Source organism: Schistocerca americana, chromosome 4 (assembly GCF_021461395.2).
Source record: "Schistocerca americana isolate TAMUIC-IGC-003095 chromosome 4, iqSchAmer2.1, whole genome shotgun sequence".
Lineage (NCBI taxonomy): Eukaryota > Metazoa > Arthropoda > Insecta > Orthoptera > Acrididae > Schistocerca > Schistocerca americana.
Window position 1 is genome coordinate 182,238,437 of NC_060122.1, and position 21,157 is coordinate 182,259,593.

A 21,157-nucleotide genomic window follows, 5' to 3' on the forward strand; every position below is an offset into this window, starting at 1 on the left:
GTTACTGGCTAGTCGCAAACCCTGCATTCTCCTGTCTGGCTCATACAGTTCTGTTCTTGTTATCCCTCGCTCCATGAAGGACACGGCCATACAGACTTCAATTCAGCTCTGAAGTTGTGAAATCACCCAGCGACAAGGCAACATCGTAGCTGTGCAACAAGCCGTCAAACTCTCGCGTCAAGGGGCGAAGTCACCAGCTACACAAGTGGTAGGCCGGAAAGAACAGAAGGAGTACTCCTGTGAAGACTTCCTCCAGCCAACCAACACACGAGTCTTCCTCTAACCGGAAAGGGTTGAAGTAGTCCACCAGACCCAAATGGCTTCTCCTTCGCCAACTCGGAGATCCTCTTTGAGAGCATCACAATGTGATACCTTAGCCTGGCTGGCCTCTGTGTCGTCAGCACCCACCACCAACTGTTTTTCAAGAGACCTACTGAACAACCAAGCCGGTGCTTCTGTGCACCCCATGGAGCAGGATCCTCCTGCTCCTGGGCCCTGCAGTAGCAACTCTTCACCAGCTGTCACTTAGCAGCTGCTGTTGCGGGGTGTCGGGATTGTCGAACCCGGGACTACAGATGGCCAAACTGAAGCTGGGACCCGCCACCGTCTTTCGTCAGGAGGCCGAACAAGCTCAAGAGCATCAAGGGGCAGTGCAGAGTGATACAGCAGTTACTTTATTCTCATAATTTACAGTGCTTCAATAAGTGCAGCATAGTGTCGGCGGCCGCCCACGCACTGTGCCGCGAGTCCAGATGGCTCAGCAACCCCTGGTATGCCGACACCGCTGCTGCCGTGTGCAAGGCCGTAACTCGGCCACGCTTGCCCGGTCAGCCTTGCCTTCCGCGGCGTAGTGCCGCTGCCTGCTATTTCAGAGACTGCTATAGTCCCTGGTCCTCGCTGCGCTCCACCCCGTTTGACCTGCTCTGTCCGAACATGGGACAAAGGTGGATGTACTGGTCACCTGTAGCCCTTGGCCACTGCTGCTCACAGGACAGGACCGTACTGGAACCTGCACCCTCCTGGACACTGTGCCGCAACTGGCCACTAGTGGTGCTTGACGGATGGCAACCCACGCTACTGTCTCTGGCGCTGCTCCAGCACTGCCGCATCTCCCATAGCGTAGGCCTCGTCCAGACCCCGGAATGCCAGGTGGGAAGTGGACGTGGCCTGTCCTGGATGCTGCAGACCGCTGCCACAGCCCTCTTTCAGGCTGACTGTGCGATCTCGAAGTACCTGGCTGCTGTTCCGTTGTGCCCCGGTGTTGTGTCCCCGGAGGCAGAATATAGCCCGAACAAGTGCATAGAAATAAAGTAAGGTTTACATAGAATATTTACAACATTGCTGCCAGACTGGCCCCTATAAGTGTGGACCAGCACACCCTGTCCCAAGGTAAAAGTCCCTCTCTATTTAAACTGCCTTTCCCCTCGCCCCTGACGTAATGTCAGAGAGAGACAGAAACTATGGCAGAGACAAATTCCCGAACGTCAGCCTTCTGCAAGTCTCGACTTGGCTCTGGCCTAGTTACTAACCTCATATCGCAATAACTTCAAGCAACACTGCAGTTTCCTGCCACATTGATGCTTCACACAAAGCAATTCGTGCGCACAATAGCGCCGCCGCAGCACTGCGCTCGCGAGTGCCATTTTTGCATTTCCTGCCCTACTAGCTGTTCACTGTTCACTGCCAGTGGCCCCAGATTCCATCGTCCAACGTTCACTGACTTTTAATAAAATTTCCTCTTTCCTGGGGGTGAGACTAATACTAGCGCATCACACTTCCCTCCTTTCAACAAGATTCGTCCCAAATCGAAATATAACAGACGTGGCCTGTGGTTGCGTAGCACACCTTGTTCACAAAACTTACGTTCTACGGACTAAAGCTAACGAGAACATCAAAACATTTTACACCTATACACTGTTCACACTGATTACCCATGCTGTAGGCAACTGATGTGTTGGCATCTCCTCTACTGGTGCACGTCTCCACTCTCTCCACAAAGCTATACTCAAGATAAAATAGAAAAACAGCTCACCCTGTGGCTGAAATGCTCACTGTCATTATCATGTTACTCCAATGCTGTTCTAATACTTTATTAACCGTGATAGATCCCTCTTGTGCATGTGCAATGCAAAGTTTCCAAAAACTCTGGATTTAATGTGGAGTTCAAATATGTCAGATTCTGCATTGGTAATATCTCCAGAACCCCTCCCGGATAGCTATCCCCATGGCTATCATCCAGCACGTCCACATACGTAGACCCTGCGAAGAAAAGGAACGAACATGTTTGTACCGCCTCTTTTCCACTACAAGTTACTACAACATCGTACGACATCCTCGAAAAATTCCCGTTAGTACACTAAAAAAAACCGCAACTATTATCTGATCCACCAAAACACAAAAAAAACGCATATTATCCCTTGATACAAAACACACAATGTAAACAAGGCTTGCAGTGTTACACATACAATATTTTACTCCCTCCGTGACCGTAAAGCATACGGAACGTTGAGTGTCTGCTGTTGTCCCTCCACCGCGACCTCCTCCTTCCGTTTGCTTTGCCTAGCCTCTGCAGTTGGGTCACTTCCTTGTAATTGAGGTAATCCGTCCACCATTCCTTTAAAAGGCTTTACCCTCTCACGTGGATAATGGATGTTTTTGTTGGCAGCTGCACTTTAACATTTACAGGCGAAGTCATCTCCACGACCTGGTATGGTCCGTGGTACTTTGTCAAGAATTTTTTCGTCTCTCCCTTAGGTGTATATGGATTCGTGATCAATATCCATTGACCTACCCTGTACTGTGGTAAAGGTCCCAACCGCTTATTCGGTTCTTCCTGCCTTTCCAATCCTTTGTATTGGCCTTCTGTACCCTCTTTCAGACTTCCCGTATTGTCCGTGCAAATATCCTCACTGTGTCCCTTTAGGTCCCGATTTTGGGCATAAAGTCAAATGGTGATGGCATCTGTCTTCCATAGACCGTCTCGAATGGTATTTTGGTGTTATAACTTGATACCACGTACGGAAGGTAAACGTCCCAGTTATCATGGTTTCCATTCATATAACAACTTAGCATTTTTGAAATTGTCGTATGTACTCGCTCCGTTCTCCCATTCGCCTGCGGATGAAATGGTCTGGTCCATAATTTTTTAATTCTCAATAACCGATACAAGTGTGACATTAATTCGGACATGAAGTTCGTTCCCTGATCCGTAATTATGGTATCAGGCACCCCAAACTTCAATGACCAGTTATTGACTAAACATTATGCTACCGTACTTGCCTGTTGGTCTGGCATTGCGACCATGGCTAGAAACCGCGAAAAGTGATCAATTATAATTAAAACGTAACGATTCCCTGTCGGTGCTTTGTTATATGGCCCGCAGATATCAAGTCCGATCAACTCTGAAGGTTTCGAAGCCTCTGGTAACTGTTACAATGGAATTCTTGTGCGCGTCACATCCACTTGTTGCGCACACGGTACACGATTTTGCTACGTATTGTCCCACATCTTTTCTCCGAGTGCACAACCAAAATCGTTCTCCTACTCGTCTTTCCGTTGCTCGACGACCCCCATGTCCTGAAAGCACATGATCATGGGGCTGCTTTAAGACTTCCTCTCTCAAACTCTTTGGTACCACTACCCGTGGTCCACACCTGGTAACTCTACACAACAAATTTCCCTCCACAATCAAATGTGGTTGAGTTCTAAAACCCTGGCACTCCTCATCCTCTGCTTGTGCTGTTTGCCTTTCCGCGACACTCTTACCCACTCTTTCTAATGCGTCTAACTTGCTGACTTAATGCATCTGCATTCCTGTGTTTCTTCCCTGGCGTATGAATTACTTCAAAGTCAAACTCACTTAATTTTAGGGCCCACCGTGTTAACCGACTAGAAGGATCCTTGAGTCCCAGTAACCATCTCAACACTGCATGATCTGTCACGACCTTAAACTTCCTACCATAAAGGTAACAACAAAAATACGTTACTCCATATATTACAGCCAAAATCTCCTTTTCCGTTGTGGAATAATTCCGCTCTGCCCTATTTAATTGTCTGGAAGCATACGCCACCGGATTTTCCTGTCCATTCACCATTTGTCCCAAAACACATCCTACTGCGCCATTTGAAGCATCACATGATAAGATGAAGTCTTCTTCAAAATTCGGAAACACCAAGACCGGACCAGAAACTAATCTCATTTTTAATTAATCGAAAGCTTTCTGGCATTCCTCCGTCCATTGACATTTAACACCTTAAGCTTTGTTAACGGCTCGGCTATTTTAGCAAAATCTTTTACAAATTTACGATAAATGAACATAAACCAATATACGATTGTAACTGCTTCGTGGTACGTGGTGTTGGGAAATTTTGAACTGCCTTTGTTAACCAAGGATCGGTTTGAACCCCTTGTTCACTAATTACGCGACCTAAATATTTGACCTGCGTCTGCGCAAAATTACATTTTTCTAAACTTAATGTTAACCGTGCCGACCGCATTCTTCTAAAGACTTCTCTTAACCGTGATACGTGTTCTGGTATATCCTTTGAGAATACTATAATGTCATCTAGGTAAACCATACATGTCTTTGGCTTCAATTCCCTTAAAATCCCATCTAATAATCGCTGAAAAGATAGTGTCTCGCGGAAACAGTAAAAGCTGTCTTTGCCCTATCCTCAGGCGCTACTTCCAACTGATGGTATCCACTCCGTAAATCCATTGTCGTAAAATACGTAGATTGACCCAGATTATCCCATGTGTCCGTGATATTTGGAATCGGATATGCGTCCGAAATGGTTTTCGCATTCAGAAACCTATATTCACAACAAAACCTATATTTCCTCGTACCATCCACCGACTTCTTAGGTACGAGAACTACATTGCTTGAATACGGACTATCGCTATGTTCTTTGATTCCATCCCGTAGTAGTCGTTCTATAAACTCCTCCAGTAGCGGTTGCATATGACGTGCTACCCTATATGATTTCCTAAACACTGGTGTATTATCCTCCGTTGGTATGTGATGCTTGGTAATCGGTGTTGCCCGTAACCTACCCTGTGTTTCGAACAACTCGCTAAATGTCAATAGCAATTCCTCCAATGCGACACTGTCGTCTCCCTGCAAATGCTTTAATTTTCCCCTCAGTTGCGCTGCATCGACGTTTTGCTTATGGCTCGCCTCCAAATCCTCCCTATCGTGGTCATCTTCATCAAAAACCCCCAATGTGGCCAATAACAACCCTTTCGACAAGCTAAAATCCACTCTGCCGAAGTTATCTGTACTTACAGGAATCCTATAATCTCCTTCCACATAACTTGCGTGAGCTAAACTCCGCACAAAACAGCGCGCATTATCCAACTCCTCATTACTCGGAGTGGCTCCACCATGTACAAAGTTTCCCTTGGTAAGTGTATTTATCGAAACCCAGACTATCTTCCCCGTACCTGCCGGTATGTTATCCTGCTGATCGACCTTTAACACTTTCCCTGCGGCATCGGTGCGGCCCGGCAACGTGCGAGTGCGGGCCGGTAACACTCTGAAACGGCAGGTACCGTCGGGGCCGACGCTCCTAAGCACACCTGAGCAACAGGCTGACGTCAAGACCTTGTAAGATCTGTAGGATCATGTTCTATACTGACTTAATGATGACACCTTAGATGCATTACTTCAAATAAGCTTCGACTGGATTGTGGTCATGTTTCAAAGTCTGTTTGCTGTCTGAGACCTATAGGGGTCACAGGCGTCATTCAAATGTTCGTGATTTGTTGTTAATGCAACAAAAAATACAATTCAAATAAGCAATAAATCCACTGCATTCAGGAAAAATTTGGATTCCGAAAGGTAAATTCTTAAGATGGAAAAAACGGAAAAAGCAAACTGGATTCACTTGAAATTATATTTAATTCAAATGCGCATTTTTAAGATTAACTATGATAGACGTCGTCAATTTAGTAGCATGTTTGGTCCTGGTATGAGAGAATTAGCCGCCTACATTTATCATAGACGCCCAGGGGACGCTCGGATGTGTAGAAATTAGTAAGCGAAACACACCCTACGTGGAGGCTTCTCTCGTGTTCCCCATCACTTCAATTACGGTGCTATTAAAACAAATTTAGCTCAACAGATTCTTTCGCAGAAAACCGAAGTGAATGCTTTACAACGCAATAAGAAATAATTCGACTTAACACAAAAGAAAACCTCATTTTCTGAGTACTCCTGAAAAATGTCCTAACCTTTCATGTCATGAAAAGAAACCATGCAATGTCAACAGAAATAAAAGAAGTTGTCTTTGATAATGGGAATTTCCCCGATATTATCGCGTTTTTGCTACTTATGGGAAATTATACAGCAGTTCAAGCAGTATCCAGGTTTGTCTGGGCAGGTTGTACACTCGTATCGTGTATCAGTGCGCTTGCCTTGTTCCGCGCACTTCTTACACCGTTTCCTCATAACTTGCTTCTTCCGTGCAGTAGCTTCCCACTTTTGCACATCGTGTGTTTGTGATGTTCTTGCTCACATTTCGTGGAAAGTCCATTGGTGGAAGGAAGCCCTTTATAATGTTCATTCTGTAACCGTACAACGTCATTTTATTTCGTGAGTATTTGTTGTACAGATAGAGAGAATTGAAAACTAGCATGTCAGTGACATGAAAGTGTAGTTTTTTCAGCCAGCGGATAGTCTTTCGTTCACATAAATAATACGATAACATCTGATCTTGTTTATCAGTCCCAGACATACACGCATTGTACCTAATAATAGGCAAAGGTTTCGTGACTATTTGCTCGCGCGCATTCGCCACTTGCTCCATAACATTTAGATGTTCTGTGGAAATGTAGGAACCCTCTCGTCGATCCTTCCATTTTCCAATCATAACTCCATTAGAATACCGCTCCTCTCCCAAGTTTTGCCGATACAACGTCTTCGGGGGTATATTTCCTATTTAATTTCAGAGTACCTGTGGAAAGTGTTTTTAGGTTCAACAGAGTTGTAGCTAAATGAAAACTGTTATAATAATTGTTCAAGTAAATTTGATGACCAACATGCAGATTTTCTGCCATCAAATGCAAAACGACATTTTCAGCATGACCTTTTTCCCCATATCTCCACTACTTCCCGTGTACACAACGCACTTATTTATGAAACCGTCTGGATTGTTGAACATGTACATCTTAATGCCATGTTTATTACGTTTGCTTTTTATGTATTGTCTAAACGACAACCTTCCTCTCCAAAGAATCATTGATTCATCTATTGATAAATCTCTTCCCGGGTAATACACTTGAGACATTCTCGTGTTAAAATAATTCAATATAGGTCGTATCTTGTATAAACGATCGTCTGGTTTCGGGTTTCCTGGAAGTGGGTTTTTTGCAAAATGCAGAGAGCGTAATATGATCAAATACCGGTCTCTGCTTATACTCATCGCTATTCCTCTATTCTCAAACAGTGGTTCTTTCTTCCAGTAGTCTTGTAATCGCTGATATTTAACGTTACCCATATGTAACGAAACACCCTGGAAAACTAGTAATTCGCCTATACTTATAGGTTTCCATTTACAGATACTAGATCATTTCGCTCAGCAATATGTCGACTGCGTTATCGCTCGTTTCGTCAACTACAAGTTGCAATACTTCGTCTGTTACCAATAATCTGAAGAAATCCATAGGAGAATTGCCAGCAGGATGAATTTGCAAAACTTCTTCCTTCGTAAATGAGTGATACTGCATATTATGTGGTTCTTTATGCCAGAACTCACTTGGATTATTTCCGTGTGACAGGTCGGGCTCTTTTTCGTCGTCGATTTCCACACAGTAGTCGTGATCCGTATCGTCAGATTCGAAACTGTCACGAAAGATGTGCTTCCACGTTGTCATCACTCTGCAATTATTCTGCATCCTCTAAATGACAATCTCTGTGGTGTGCCTCGTCCTCACTTCACAGAAAATCACTGCCGTCTAGTAACTGTTACTTTGTCAATTTAACACTTCTGCTGCTCCTTTTCACATTTTAAGGTCCAGGTGTCGGTTCATTACCCGCCATTACGAACAACATACGTTCGATAACTGACCACAAAAAACAAAAGTTAACACGCTTTGATGGTAGCTTAGACGCTGCAACTAGACTGAGTAATCCGACAGTTAGCGCGGACGCTTATAAGAGTCAGCCGCACTGGCTTGTGGGTTGTTGTGATGCTTATAAGTGTCAGCCGCAGCGAAAGTGTTAATGAATCCGTTCGTAGTTTAGTTGGCGTCATCTTCGCGTTAAGTACGCGTTGCGACATTCGTCCATTTGCAACCGTTTCCCCCATGCAAAACATTTTTCTACTGAGTTCCACAATTTGTTGCCAAAGATCTATCTTCGCACGATGTTTGTCAAGGAAGTCCAGTCCGAGAATCACCGAATACCCCTCACCCACACATGGTGGCACCTCTACCTTGTCACTAAACTTAGTTCCTGCGATCACAAATTGAAGTACTGTTGTACCCAATGATTCCACTTTATTATCTCCCAACCCACGTAACCTATAACGTGGTGGCTAAAGCCTTCTCCTGCTAACCAGGTCTAGACTAATAAGAGACACGTGTGCCCCCGTGTCAACCAGAAACCTCTGTTCCCTTCCGTTCACCAAGCCTAATAAGCAGCATTCTGTCTTTGCACCTACAAGCGCATTACCTAATTTCACTGGGACCACCCTCCGACCGTTGAAGCAGTCCCGTTCTCGTTTAACGGCTGCTGTCGCCGAGGTTCCGCCCTACTTTTACTCCTGCAGTTCACTGCCCTGTGACCCATTTTCCCACATGAGTAACACCGCAACTGACACTGACATTGCCTACTAATGTGTCCTACCTGGCCACATCAAAAACACTTAATTTCTGCTGCCAGAACTCTATGCTCCACGCTTTGCTTCGTTGCATAATCTACCTTCTCTAAGTATGTAGCAATACTTAGAGCCGCCGCAAGATCACTGGGATTCTCCATTCTCACCCAATGTGACATCTCTGGCAGTACTCCCCGCAAAAACACATCTAATGTCCTGCTATCGGCCTCTTGTAAGAGCACTGTATTAGTCTCCCCATTCTGTGACAGTTCGTACGTTTGTGCATTCAGCTTTCGTATCCTGTCTGAGAAAACCTCCACAGTCTCATTTCTTCTCATAACTAACACACTTAATTTTTCCCGAAAAAACCTGGTACCTTTCTGTTTTGGTACCTCTGGTGTAAACCAGCCTCAGCTCTGGAAACGTCCTCACATTATTCAACAAGTCATGGTACAGTACATACAACTTGGCATCCGGTATCAAGCGTACCTTCGCCACTCTCAACATTACAACATCCGACCACCCATTGACCTCAGCTATTGTGATGTCATTAAGGAATACCAACACATCCTCCATTGTATTTCTCCGAAAAGGGGTTAATTGATGCCGCGATTGCTGGGTCAAACGGTCTATGACACTCCCCGACCTTCAATTTACTTTCACCCGACGTCCCTTCCCCTACTTGCAGTGTCTCAAATCTGCCTGCTAATTCTTAATATTTTTCTGTGTCAAGTATCCTCACCTCTGACAATACCCAAATTTGCTCTGTTAGAGCGGCTACAGCTTCTGCTGTAGTCACTGCCGCTGCTGACCGTGTTTCCATTATTCTTGCTTACAGATACACTGTTGCCATTAATTTCACTCTGACACTCTTTAAACATAGTCCTCGCGGCGAATCATCGTCCATCTACATTCTGAACAATTACGCGCCAAATGACGAAATCTCTCACAAATAAAACAGTGCCTTGGCAGCCACTTTGTACACGGTTATCCGTGGCCTGACAAGTTACAAAAATTACGTCGCTTAGAATCCAGATAAATCTAAACCCTCTTCAGGCCTTACAAAAGACACCTTCAAAAAGTCAATTAGAATGGACACTTAACCCTTAAAACATAAAAAAGACACACAAACAATAGATCAAACGTCACTCACCTGTCCCCATCGTGCCCGTGTGCGGGTGACAGTCCTGCTTTCCTTCCTATCATGGTATGGGCGAACACTTCCTGAACGACAAGATGTAACAAGAAGTGTACGACCACCTGTCACAAATGCAACCAGACACCTCAACTACCCCTCTACACAGACACACCTCAACATTATTTGCTCGACATAAAATGTGGGAGCGGAAATCCGGTACTAGCGTCGTAACCATCACCACTCCTGGCAACACTGTTGTGGGGTGTCAGGATCGTCGAACCTGGGACTCCAGATGCCTGAGCTGAAGCTGGGACCCACCGCCGTCTTTCGTCAGGAGGCCAAGCAAGTTCAAGAGCATCAAGGGGCAGTGCAGAGTGATACAGCAGTATTTGATGGCATTACTTTATTCTCATAATTTACAGTGCTTAAATGAGTGCAGCGTAGTCTCGGCGGCCGCCTGCGCGCTGTGCTGCTAGTCCAGCCGGCTCAGCAACTCCTGGTATGCCAACACCACTGCTGCAGTGTGCAAGGCCGCTCAGCTGGAACTCAGCCGCGCTCGCCCGGTCGGCCTTGCCTACCGCGGCGTAGCGCCACTGCCCGCTATTTCGGAGACCGCTATAGTCCCTGGTCCTCGCTGCCCTCCGCCCCGTTTGGCCTGCTCTGTCCGAACATGGGACGAAGGTGGATGTACTGGTCACCCGTAGCCCTTGGCTGCTGCTGCTGCTGCTCACAGGACAGGACAGGACCGGACTCGAGCCCGCACCCTCTTGGGTACTGTGCCGCAACTTGCCGTTAGTGGTGCTTGCTGGATGGCAACCCCTGCTGCTGTCTCCGACGCTGCTCCAGCACTGCCGTGCCTCTCATAGTGTATGCCTCGCCTGGACCCTGGTATGCCAGGTGGGAAGTGGACGTGGCTTGTCCTGGATGCTGCAGACCGCTGCCACTGCCCTCCTTCAGGCTGACCGTGCGATATCCAAGTACCTGGCTGCTGTTCTGTCGCGTCCCGGTGTTGTTCCCAGAAGCGGAATGCACCCTGAACAAGTACATAGAAATAAAGTAAGATTTACATAGAACATTTACAACATTGCTTCCAGACTGGCCCCTATAAGCGTGGACCAGCACAGGTCCGTCCCGATGCCTGACTGGCTTAGCATACCCTGTCCCAAGGTAAAAGTACCTCACTTTATAAACTGCCTTTCCCCTCGCCTCTGACATAGTGTCAGAGAGAGACAGAAACTATGGCAGAGACAAATTCCCAAACGTCAGCCATCTACAAGTCTCGACTTGGCTCTGGCCTAGTTCCTCATCTCATATCACAATAACTTCAAGCAACGCTATGGTTCACTGCCTCGTTCTTGCTTCACACGAAGCAATTTGTGCACACAACAATGCCGTCGCAGCACCGCGCTCTTGAGTGCCATGTTTGCATTTCCTGTCCTACTAACTGTCAACTATTTCCACACACTGCCAGCAGCCCCAGATTCCATTGTCCAACCGCACGTTCATTGACTTTTAATAAAATTTCCTGTTTCCTACAACTAAGACTAATACTAGCGCAGCACTGCCAAGGTGACACCCCTACATCTCTTCCTCATCATGACTGTCCACCAATGCAACGTTTGCTGCCTTTGGTCCCACAAAGAGGATTTACAGCTGCTTTTAGCATCGCAGTGTCCCCTTGTACTCTGCCTTCAGGAAACGAAAATGTACTCTCACGACCGCTTTGAGCTTTCACATTTCCTACTGATTTGTTTTGACCTTGCCCCTGAGGTCGGCATTCCATCTCATGGGGGGGGGGGGGGGTGTCGTGCTGCTCATATGGGTTGAGATTCATAGTCAACCCATCTCCCTGACTACCCATCTTCAAGCTGTTGCAGTTTGCCTTTTCTTTCCCATTCCTACTTTTTCCCCCTGTACGATTTATGTCCCTCTGTCATTCGATGTCACCAGGGCAGACTTTCTTCAGCTTATCGGGCAGCTACATCCCCAATTTTTGCTAGTCAGTGACTTTAATGCGCACCATCCCCTTTGGGTTTCTCCCAGGCCCTATCAGAGAGGTGTCCTCTTGGCTGATCTTAATTAACCTCTTCTGCCCTAACACTGGAGAACCCACTTTTCTGCCCAACCCCTCGCACACCTATTCCCATTTGGACCTTCCTTCTGCACTGCCCACTTTGCCCATTGTCTTGAGTGGTCCGTTCTTTCAGACACCTACTCGAGCGACCATTTTCCGTACGCTATCAGTTTGCTGACTCCTACCCCATCCGCATGCATGCCCAAATGGCAGCTTACTAAGGCTGACTGGCAGCTTTGTTCCTCCCTGGCGACCTTTGAAGAACAAGATTTCTGTAGTTGTGGTGACTAGGTGCAATATCTCACAAACATTATTCTTACAGCTGCAGAACATTCATTCAAAAAAATGTTCAAATGCGTGTGAAATCTTATGGGACTTAACTGCTAATGTCATCAGTCCCTAAGCTTACACACTACTTAACCTAAATTATCCTAAGGACAAACACACACACCCATGCCCGAGGGAGGATTCGAACCTCCGCCTGGACCAGACGCACAGTCTGTGACTGCAGCACCTTAGAACATTCCTTCCTCGCACTTCCTCTTTACCATGTCATGTCCCACTCCCTTGGTGGACTGAGGCATGCCGTGACGCAATTCCCGCACGGAGACGTGCTCTCCGCATTTTTAACCATCATCCTACGATGGCAAACTGCATTCATTATGAACAGATGCATGCAAAGTGTGGTCGCTTTCTTCAAGACAGCAAAAAAGCTAGCTGGATTTCATTCACTAGTTCTGTTAACAGTTTCATCCCTTAGTCTGTCACATGGGCCAACCTCTGACGGTTCTCTGGGACCAGGATCCATTCCCCAATTTCCGGACTGACAGTAGCAGACGATGTCTTTGTGGACCCTATTGCTATCTCCATCACCTTGGGGCGCCATTTTGCTCAAGTTTCGAGCTCTTCTCACTATCACCCAGCCTTCCTCCACCGGAAACGAGCGGAGGCGGCTGAGGCTATACCCTTCTCTTCTCACAATCGTGAGCACTACAATGCTGCCTCTACTACGAGGGAGCTAAATCATCACTTCAATTCATCCCAATCCTCCGCCCAAGGGCCAGACGACATCCACATTCACTATTGTAGCACCTTTCTCTTGCGGACAAGCACTTTCTGCTTAAAATCTACAATTGGATCTGGGCAGAGGGCACATTTCCCAGACACTGGCATGAAGGCACCATCATACCCATACCTAAGCCCGGTAAGGTCAAAAACCTTCCTTCTAGCTACCACCCCATCTCTCTTACGAGCTGTGTTTGCAAGGTAGTGGAACCTATGGGTCATGCCCAGCTGCTATGGTGGCTCAAGTCTTGCAATTTACTGACGAATGCACAGCGTGGATTTAGAGTGTGGCGTTCTGCAGTTGACCATCTCGTTACTTTGTCCACCCATGTCATGAATGGTTTTCTATAGAAAACCCAGACTGTGGCCATGTTTTTCTATTTGGAGAAGGCCTACGACAGCTGCAAGAGAACTGGTATCCTCCGTACTCTTTACACATGGGGCTTCTGTGGTTGCCTGCCCTGTTTCCTTCAGGCATTTTTAACAGACCGAGTTTTCAAGGTGCGTGTGGGTTCTGCCTTGTCAGACACCTTTTAAAATGGTTCAAATGGCTCTGAGCACTATGGGACTTAACATCTATGGTCATCAGTCCCCTAGAACTTAGAACTACTTAAACCTAACTAACCTAAGGACATCACACAACACCCAGCCGTCACGAGGCAGAGAAAATCCCTGACCCCGCCGGGAATCAAACCCGGGAACCCGGGCGTGGGAAGCGAGAACGCTACCACACGACCACGAGCTGCGGGCCTGTCAGACACCTTTATCCAGGAAAATGGTGTGCTTCAGGGTTGCGTCCTGAGCTTCATCCTGTTTGCTATTGCCATTAACCCCATAATGGCCTGTTACCTGCTGGGAATCTCTGGTTCCCTTTTTGGTTCAAAATGGTTCAAAAGGCTCTGAGCACTATGGGACTCAACTGCTGTGGTCATTAGCCCCCTAGAACTTAGAACTACTTAAACCTAACTAACCTAAGGACATCACACACATCCATGCCCGAGGCAGGATTCGAACCTGCGACCGTAGCAGTCGGTTCCCTTTTTGTTGACGACTTTACAATCTATTGCAGTTCTCCACGGACCTTTCTCATGGAATGGCGCCTTCAGCGATGTCTTGATCGTCTTTACTCCTGGAGTATCGACATTGGCTTTCGATTTTCCACTGACAAAACCGTCTGTACTAATTTCTAGCGACGTGACTGGTTTCGCCCACCATCTTTACATCTTGGGCCTCATGCCCTTCCATTCCTTGAAGCTACGAAATTCCTTAATAGGAAACACTCTTGGTCCTCCCATGTGTCTTACCTGGCAGCCTGCTGTATGCAGTTCCTCCTCCATTTGCACCTGTCCTTTGTCCGTCGAAGCTCGACTACGGGTGCTTTGTTTATGCGTATGCACGTCCATCCATCTTACGCCGTCTCAACACTATCCACCATTGTGGCATCCATTTGGCCACCAGTGCCTTTTACACTAGCCGGGTTGAGAGTCTGCATGCTGAAGCTGTTGAACTACCACTGTCCTACCGCCATGACTCTTCTCACCAGGTATGAATGCCGTTTGTCTGCCATATGTGGCCACCCATCCTATACTTCCTTCTTCAATGATTACTTTGATTGCCAGTACGGGGTGCTTCCCTCTTTCCTGTTAGCTCCTGGAGTCCACTTTCGGCACTTGCTAAGGGACTTAACTTCACACTACCTGCACTTTTTGCGGTGGGTGTGAACCCTTCACCACCTTGGCTTTGTGAAGTGGCCCATGTCAACCTTGGCTTTCATTCGCTTCCTAAGGACACTACTCCAGCCTCAGTCTATCGCCTTCAGTTTCATGACCTTCACATGGAACTTCACGATGGTACCTTTGTATACACTGATGGATCTCCTACTGACCATGGGATCAGGTGTGCATTTGTCATTGGCACCCATGTCTTTCGATATCAGCTACACGCACACGGATCAGTATTTACTGCCAAGTTCTTCACCCTATATCAGGCCAAGGAGGACATCTGGCGACATAGTCTTTTCAGTTGAGTCCTCTGCTCAGACTCACTCAGCGCCCTTCAAAGTCTGTGTGTGCTGTACACTGGTCATCCCTTAGTGCAGCGGGTCCAGGAAAACTGTCACTTGCTCACTCTTGGTGCAGCCATTGTGATGTTTCTGTGGGTTCCTGGTCATGCCAGTCTGCCAGGAAGCGAGGTTTCTGATGCTGCTGCCAAGGCTGCAGTCCTTGTACCTTAGCCCGCGAGTTCCTATATTCCCTCCAATGATCTCTGTGTTGCCATCTGTCAGGAGGTAACGACGCACGGGTTGTCGACGGAGCGAGGTGGCGCAGTGGTTAGACACTGGACTCGCATTTGGGAGGACGACGGTTCAATCCCCGGTCCGGCCATCCTGATTTAGGTTTTCCGTGATTTCCCTAAATAACTCCAGGCAAATGCCGGGATGGTTCCTCTGAAAGGGCACGGCCGACTTCCTTCCCCATTCTTCCCTAATCCGATGAGACCGATGACCACGCTGTCTGGCCTCCTTCCCCAAACAACCAACCAACCAACGGGCTGTCGACTGCGTTTTACTTTTTATCTGCCAGAGCAATATGGCAAAGGCTATTTAATTTTTAGTTTTGGACGTCCGTTTCTGTATGGTGTCTTTTTCTAGCCCTTTTTCTACGTGCCTGTTTTTGCTATCTTATATTAAGTCAAATGGAGCTGACGTATAGTCGATTTTTAACTTCTTTTTGTCCTTGTGTTCTACAGTTTTGACTTGGGCGCGTATGACCCCAGTTTTTTGCGCCATATAGCAAAACAAAACCAAACCAACTTGATTTTCTTGTTCAGAAATGATAATGGGCAATACTCAATTTGTTTATAATTATTAACATTTTTATGCAGCGACAGCAACTGATATTGTTTATATAAGAATACACAGCCTACAGCTGCAGGTTAACTTTATCGTTTACCTAGGTTTCAACGTTAGTAATAACGTCTTCTTCAGAACATTAATTATTATTTAAATGTGACAAAGTGACAAAACCTTATGGTTATGCATCAAGTTTTATGAAGTTGACTTAGGACATGGCCTGTTTTAGGCAAACATTTAAATAATAATTTATGTTCTGAAGACGACGTTATTACTAACGTTGAAACCTAGGTAAACGATAAAGGTAACCGGCAACTGTAGGCTGTATATTCTTATACAAACAATTTGTTTATGTTTTATTGAAAATTACTTTCTCGAGTTATTAACTAGTTTTTCTTTTCTTTCTGTTTTTGATGGTTTGATTGACTTTTGTTCCACATTCCATTTATCGTGTATTTAATCCCTCAATTGGTCTCTGGGTTTCTTACTCACTTTGTCCCTTGGAAGGTGTTTCTAAATATTTCTGTAATATTACGAATTAGCCTCACTTACCTCCTTGGAAGCTCCTGCATAGGTCTTAACTGTATGTTGTTAGCCTTAACTGTGATACACTGATGAGCCGAAACATTATGACTACCTATTTAATAGCGTGTTTGTCTGTATTTGGAATGAAATAGAAATAAACGTTGATTCTGCATATCAGGGATGCGACAGTTTGTTGGTAGGTTTGTGGAGGCATGTAATTCACACACATAACAAGCCGCTGATTTGTGTACGTTGTATTAGCACCCGATAACAGTGCAGGTGAATTTAGTAACCTAGGCATCAATGTGAGTTCACTGTAATGCTGCTCAAAGCACTGTAGCAATGTTCTGGCTCCTAGGCACAGACAATTATACTACTGAAAGATGACATTTCTTTCGGGGGAAGACTTCAGGAATGAGGTCGTTCACATCTGTCAGCATGTCTTCGATGTTGTTGGGTGAACATTAGGGGTGGTCTGCTGCTGAGCTCTTTGTTCATCAATGTACGATGAATGGTGTACTCCAAAACACGTGTGAGTGAACCAGCATTGTGCTCTTTCAGCAGGGATGCCACATCTGTCTTACTTTACAGAGCAGACAAGCCTCTGAACCACTTGTTCTGTGAAGAGTCGTGTAAGTCCAACCATTTTGCACCTACTGGTAATTTCACTATCCTACCTCTTTCTGTAGGTGGTCACGACAGTAGCACGTGAACATTTGACCAGCTTCGCCAGCTTCGAGATGCTCTTTCACAGGGTCTGCGTAATAATAATAATAATAATAATAATTTGCACTTTGACGAAGTCACTATTCTCAGTGGATTTCCTCATTTGTGCCCTATATCTTTGCTAGGGTGATCTCCCTCCCGCGTCTCCTCCTGTTACATACTTTTTTTACCACATTGCTTGCTCGCAGTATCATCAGGAGGCATCCAGTGTCATGGTGGGCGGTGGTCTTAATGTTTTGGTTTATCAGTGTATAACTGACATTTACTTTCTTGAACATTGTACAAGCTGTCATGTTTTAGGTTCTCCTAAATTGCTTAATTTAATGCAGATGATACTGGGCACAAGGCCATTGTCCAAACAATGTTTGTGATACCTTAACATCAGTAGAACATCGTCTTCATCAGACATAGCACAGAGAACAGTGTAAACATATGCTTGCTTAGAGTTTTATCGCTGAAGATGTTATCAGTGAGGGTATTTTTGTATTGTTCATTGTGTTGAGAACTTTATTTTTGAAATCAAATTTCCTACACTACAGTGAAACCTTGCTTTTACACTTTTGAAAGAACTTCAAGAAAGTGGTTTAAAATACGGGAAATAACTTTTTAAGTGGTAGAAGTGATATGTAGGATCCCTCCTCCTATTTTCGTAGTTCATTTTGATATATGTAAATAATAGGCATCAAAATACTTGTTATGAGCTTGTTTAATATCCGTGAAAGGATATCTGAATTTTCTGTTATGTTTACTGACTGATGTAAGTGGATCTGGTTAACTGTCTGGGAATTTGAAACATTTGATTTAATTTCGGTCACCATAATCAATGTTTTTGGAAAGCCTCCAATTGTGTCAATCATTATTTAAATAATGAAACATCACATCAGTTATGTATTTTTTCATGCTTAGCATGAGGCTTTCTGATAATTTATTCACAGTGTGAAGCACAAATATTTACATAAACATTTTGTGTGATGTTTTAACATTTGTTGTGCTGCTCTTACCTCCTTGACGTTATAAGGTACTGTGCCACCTCCCCCCCCCCTCCCCTCCGTTTCATTGTGTATGTGCATCCGCGCTTGCGCTCGCGCACACACGCTCTCTCTCTCTCTCTCTCTCTCTCTCTCTCTCATACACACATTGTGTGTGAAACGTACAACGAAGCACACTAAATTTGCTTTTGAGCCGTCATGAAGAGTGCAGTAGAGGCATGAAAACTTGTGATTGGTAATGATTCGAATGAACGTAGTAACTCCTATCTGCCACCATGCCTTGTAGAGGTTGGGAATGGAAGGAGATAGGCATAAACTGTTCCGAAACTTGACGCTCTGTGGCGTGGACTGGGCGTTTTTTTAGGTTAGAGGGTCTCGGGAAAACACAAGAAGGGCTTCAGTCACAAAGAGTGCAGACCGGACACAGGAAGAACACAGATACAGGAACTATCGGTATAACAGTTCTAAATTGTCGTAGCTGTGTTAGGGAAGTACCAGAGCTCCAAGCGCTAATAGAAAGCACTGATGCTCAAATCGTTATAGGTACTGAAAGTTGGCCCAAGCCGGAGGTAAGTTCAGCTGAAATTTTTGCGAAGAACCTAATGGTGTTCCAAAAGGATAGGTTAAACACAGTGGGCAGTGGCTTGTTTGTTGCTGTTAGAAGTGGTTTATCTTGTAGCGAATTTGATGGAGATAGTTCTTGTGAGTTAGTATGGGCAGAGGTCAGTGTTGACAACCACAATAAACTAATAATTCGATCCTTTTACCGACCACCCAATTCAGATGATACAATTGCTGAAAGGTTAAAAAAACTTGAGTTTGATTTCAAACATATACCCGACTCATACAATTATAGTTGGTGATGACTTTAATTTACTGTTGATATGTTGGCAAAAATACATGTTTTGATTCCACAAGTACGCTTGAAACATCATCCGACATTGTGCTAAACGCATTCTCTGAAAATTATTTTGAGCAGTTAGTTTGAGCCCACTTGAATAGTGTGTGGTTGTGAAAAAACGCTTGACCTCTTGGCAACAAATGATCCTGAGTTGATAACGAACATCAAAACGGATACAGCGATTAGTGAACACAGGGTTCTCGTAGCGAGACTGAATATTGTAACTCCCAAAACCTCCAAAAATAAACGAGACATATACCTATTCAAAAAAGTAGATAAAAATTCACTTGACGCCTTCCTCCTCCACTGCTTCTAAATTAACGATAAAAGTGTAGACCAGATGGGGTCTGAATTCAAAGAAATAGTATCGGCAGCAACTGAGAGATTTATACCCAACAAATTAAGAAACGACGGAGCTGATCCTCCTTGGTACAGAAAACCGGTCAGAACACTGTTGCAGAAACAACGAAAAAAAATTGCCAAATTTAAACGGACGCAAAATCTCCAAGATTGTCAATCTTTTACAGAAGCTCGAAATTTAGTGCGGACTTCAATGCGAGATGCTTATAATGGTTTCCACCATGAAACTTTGTCTCAAAACCTGGCAGAAAATCCAAAGAGATTCTGGTCGTATGTGAAGTGTGCTAGCGGCAAGACACAATCAATGCCTTCTCTGCGCGATAGCAATGGAGATACTATCGAAGACAGTGCTTCAAAAGCAGAGTTACTAAACACAGTCTTCCGAAATGCCTTCACAAAAGAAGACAAAGTAAATATTCCAGAATTCGAATCAAGAACAGCTGCCAACATGAGTAACATAGAAGTAGATATCCTTGCAGTTGTGAAGCAGCTTAAATCACTTAATAAAAGCAAGTCTTCTGGTCCAGCCTAAGTTCCTTTCAGAGTATACTTAACAATCATATACAACCGATCGCTCAACGAAAGATCCGTGCGAAAAGAATGGAAAGTTGCACAGTTCACACCAATATTCAAGAAAGGTAATAGGTGTAATCCACCAAATTACAGGCTCAAATTGTTAACGTTGATATGCAGCAGGATTATGAATTACTTCGAAGAGAACGGCCTATTGACATACAGTCAACACGGATTTAGGAAATATCGTTCTTGTGAAACACATCTAACTCGTTGCTCACATGAAGTGTTGAATGGTATTTACAAGGGATTTCAAATTGATTCCGTGTATCTGGATTTCCAGGGGGCATTTGACTCTGTACCACACAAGCGGCCTATAGTGAAGTTGCGTGCTTATGGAATATCGTCTCAGTTATGTGACTGGATTCGTGATTTCCTGTCAGCGACGTCTTAGTTTGTAGTAACTGACGGAAAGTCATCGACTAAAACAGAAGTGATTTCTGACGTTCCCCAAGGTAGTTTTATTGGCCCTTTGCTGCTCCCTATCTATATAAGCGATTTGGGAGACAATCTGGGCAGCCGTCGTAGGTTATTTGCAGATGACACTGTCATTTATCGACTACTAAAGTCATCAGAAGATCAAAACAAATTGCAAAACGATTTAGAAAAGATATCTGCATGATGCGAGAATTGGAAATTCTCTCTAAATAACGAAAAGTGTGAGGTCATCCACATGAGTACTAAAAGGAATCCATGAAACTTCGGTTATATGTTAAGTCAGTCAAATCTACAGCCCGTGAAGTCAAATGTGGGAAAGGCTAACCAAAGACTGAGTTTTTTTGGCAGGACACTTCGAAAATGTGACAGATCTACTAAGAATACTGCTTACGCTACACTTGTCCGTCCTGTTTTATAATACTGCTGCGTGATGTGTGAAACTTAACAGATAGGGTTGGCGGAGTACATCAAAAGAGTTCAAAGAAGGATAGCACGTTTTGTATTATCGCGAAATATGGGAGAGTGTATCACTGTAGTTATACAGGATTTGGGAAGGGCATCATTAAAACAAATGCGTTTTTCGTTGCGGAAGAATCTTCTCACGAAACTCCAATCACCAACTTTGTTCTCCGAATGCGAAAATATTTTGTTGACGCCGACCGACATAGGAGGAGGGATCACCATGATAAAATAAGAAAAT